This window comes from Lipotes vexillifer, unplaced genomic scaffold (assembly GCF_000442215.2).
Source record: "Lipotes vexillifer unplaced genomic scaffold, Lipotes_vexillifer_v1.1 scaffold839, whole genome shotgun sequence".
Taxonomy (NCBI): domain Eukaryota; kingdom Metazoa; phylum Chordata; class Mammalia; order Artiodactyla; family Lipotidae; genus Lipotes; species Lipotes vexillifer.
The window spans coordinates 655,913-660,260 of NW_006795797.1; positions in this window are offsets into that span (position 1 = coordinate 655,913).

A 4,348-nucleotide genomic window follows, 5' to 3' on the forward strand; every position below is an offset into this window, starting at 1 on the left:
CCTGCATCGGCAGGTGGACTCTCAACCACTGCGCCACCAGGGAAGCCCTACCACCTCATTTTTTATGATATGTACATGTGTTTTCTTTTTTCTAATTAGATACAAATATGTTGGACATTTCTGATAATGTGCTGAAATATGTTGTTCACATTTCTGTTTTGGAGAATTTAGAAGCATTAATTTTCACATATCAATCATTGATTTTAAAAGGTAATGGGGGGACTTCCCTGGTGGTGCAGTGGTTAAGAATCCGCCTGCCAATGCAGGGCACACGGGTTTGAGCTCTGGTCCGGGAAGATCCCACATGCCGCGAAGCAACTAAGCCCGTGCACCACAACTACTGAGCCCACGTGCCACAACTACTGAAGCCCGCATGCCTAGAGCCTGCGCTCTGCAACAAGAAAAGCCACCACAATGCGAAGCCCTCACACCGCAATGAAGAGTAGCCCCTGCTTGCTGCAACTGGAGAAAAGCCCATGCACAGCAACAAAGACCCAACGAGCCAAAAAAAAAAAAAAAAAAAAAAAAAAGGTAATTGGCTTATTAATGTCTCTTGCTCACCTTCTATAAGTCGTTTATGAAATCCAAGCTATATTTAAAAGTAAAATAATGTTTATTACTTTTTCTAAACATTTTACATGTATCACAGTTATACGGTAGAGATTTTGAAAACTTTAGAAAATAAAAGTTATTTGGGAATGGAAAATATAATTTATCTGAAAATATGACTAATAACATGGCTGATTATTATATGCCTTTAAACTCTTCTACCTGCATGTGTATCGCTCCACGTTTAAATATTGCAATCAATTGTGTGTGCTTTTGTGTCTGCTTTTCTACCTAAATTCATAAATATTTTACATGTTATTTTATTCCCCAACATCATACTACATATAGATGTAGTTGTGGTAATTACAAATATTCTTTAAAGAAAAGTGAAAAAACAGAAATGAACCTAAAGAAAATAGAATTTTTAAATTGTGTATAATATTATCACCCTGGAATGCTTTTAAATATAAAAATGGAATCATATCTCTCATACTTGGTATATTTGTTTCTTATTAACACTGTTACAAACTTGGTGGCTTGAAACAACAGCAAATTTATCTTTACAATTTTACAGGCCTAAAGTCCAAAATGGGTTTCACTGGGCCCAAGTGTTGATGAGACTGCATTCTTCTGGGGGACTTTTGGTGAAAATCAGTTTTCTTGCCTTTCTCAGCTTCTATAGGCTTCTGGTATTCCTTGGTTTGTGGCTCCCTTCCATCTTCAAAGTCAGCCATGTAGCATCTTCAGATGTTTCTCTGACTCAGACACTGACACGTCTGCCAAGCTTGTTCATTTATAAGAGCCCTTGTGAATACTTTGAGTACAGCTGGATAATCCAGGACAATCTCCTCATATCAAGGTCAGCTGATTGGCAACTTAATTCTATCTGCAACCTTAATTCCACATTGTCATGTAACATAACACATACATAGGTTATGAAGGTTAGGACATGGACATTTTCAAGGGCCATTATTCTATATATTACTTTTGATATTTGCTTTTCACATAGTACCATGTATTCCGATACCTATATACATTCATATTTATCAATCTTCTTAGTGATTTCATAGATTCTTTTACATGGATGCACCAATTTTCTTTTCACCAGGTAATCTCTTGGCACTGGGTGTATTTAATTTGTTTCCTAGTTTTCACTTATATAAATGAATAATAGTCATTTAATAATTTATTTAGATATCTTTTTATCATCCATGTGCAACAGTCAAAAATAATTTGTTGTAGAAAAATTGTTCAATTTCTACATATGAAAAGCATTAGAAGTCAATTCTCAATAGACGTTCTTGAATCAGAACATCTGGATTCAAAACCCTGTCTCATCAATTACTGTCTGTTTGATCTTAGACAAGTCACAAAATCATTATGAGTCACAGTCTCCTCATTTGCAATAACATCTACCAGTAAGATTGTTATGAGATTTGAACGTACTGATTCTATATAATGCTTAGAAGACTGTCTGGCCTGTACTACATAATAATCATTGCAACGGTGGTCCAAGTGCTCGGCTAGGTGTCAGATATGCAACCATGAACAAAACATCACAATCCTTGACTTTCAGAAGCACAAAATCTACTGGCCCGTGCATATTTGGTAACAAGTGTATTTATATTCAAATGATAAATTCCTAAGCACAGAATTACTAAATAAAATGGTACTATAAATTTAGTGCTTTTTGGTAAATATTATAAAGCATTTAATTATATGGTCTTTCTAGTATAAATCATTTGGTTTTCCCTTATGATTTCATCAGCTAGAACTTATAATGTTACATGGTTGTACACGCAGGCATTGTAGTGTTGGCTCAGATTTTAATTAGAATGATATAGTGTGGCCTGGTTTTGAAATTGTGTTGGCAGTTGATTTGGAAACAAACAATTTTCTTCATTTATGGAAATAAAACCCTTGACAGGATTTTAAATTATATAATTTATTACTCAAAAATGTACATCAAATTTTACTGAATTTGTATTTGGCATCTACTGAGAGATTTTTATAGATTTTTTTCCTCCCTAATGGTCTATGAATATAGCAGACATTAAAATACATCCTAATATGTAATCATTTAGAAAAACACTTACTCGTGTCATAGTCTTACCTCTGTGTTTTCCTAGAAAACAATGCACACTTTGCAATATTTTGTTGGATGATGCAATGCCAATGTAGACTCAAAGAACACACAAAACGAGGCAGGGAAGGAGGGGAAGCAAATACAAGGAGGTATGTTTCTGAGTGGCTTCACCTTAGTAATAAGTGAGGCTACTTTTTAGTTTTGCAACGCATCTTCAGAAGCCTAATGGATTATGGCATCCACGAGAAATAAAAGGGAAAGAATATATCCCCCACTCCTTCTTGTCATCTCTATCTCATTTCTAAAGTCCACTCTAAAGGGATTTAGGTCACATGCACATTCATTTTTACAGGTCTGTCCTCTTCAGGTAGCCACTGAAGTAAGATAGGTTCTCTGGGTGGCAATGTTCCCAGTGCACAGATGCAGTATGTACCCTCTTTATTGGAAAGCACCACACAGCCTGTGAGGCTCCCGCACCTATAATTGTGGCCTGAGAAGCCATGGAGTGATCTGTGTTTAGGAAACAAGCTTGGCGAGTGTGTGTGTGTATATTTGTGTGTGTGTGTGTGTGTGTATGTGTGTGTGCACATGTGTGTTCACAGTGGTGGGGGTGGGGAGAGTGATCACATGATTTCATTAAAGATTGACCAGTACAATTATGTGGTGTTAGTCCTTAAATATATGTTAGATGCTTTATAGAAAATTTTGCTTTAACGTACTTTCAAAGCTCTATATTTTTATTTTATTTTAATTGGTATGCATGAATATTTTAAACATCATATACTTTTGTATTGTTTGTTTTCACCAAATATGAGAATTTTGAAGGGTTTATAATATTTTTAAATCTATCCACTGTGGTACCTGACATACTGCTTTTTTAAGCAATGCTATTTTTCATAATTCTTTGGTCATTTAAAAGAAATTTTAGGAGGCAGTTGCTAAGTTAGTAGGCTGAATTTAATATATGGAAATAAAAGTACCTCTTAAAATCAGTGCAAAGTTTATGCTCAAAATTGTATTTTTTTTAGTTTGTATTCTAAGTAATATTTCATTTTCTATTATAGTATATCATGAATTTTAGTGAAAGCAGGGAATACAAAGATGGTTTAATGTAATTTTCCACATTAATGAATCAGAGAAGGAAAATCATATGACCATTTCAATAGATGTAGGAAGGTTATCTCATCAAAATCCACACCATTTATGATGTTTTAAAAAGGCACTTAGTCAACTAGGGAATTTAATTAACCTGCTTAAGGATATCTACCAAAAAAACCCACAAAACAATATTCATAATGAGGAAAATTTGGAGTTATTTACTTTTAAGTACGAAATTAATAAGAACCCTAATGCCACTGCTGAGGTGGGATGTAAACACACATCAATATAGCGTGGCCATAAAGTAAGGTTTCTTAAAGGAAAGGCACAGCAGAAGGGGTGGTAAGGTGGACTAATAAATATTCTCTAGCCACTCTGAGGACAGGAGTGTCAGGCAGGGTGCATTTCTGTAATAAACCTAATTTATGTTTCACTTTATGGATGTTTGGGAAGCTAGGTGACTCAATTTAGGGATGTTATATCTAGAGCGGGTTTACATTTCCTTCTGTTAGATATCAGAGGTTCCCCCCAACTAAGGCTGGAACCACTTCCTTTGAAGAACTCAGTTAAAATGCCAGAGTCTCAGGTTAACCTTCTCCCCCCTTTGCTGCTGAA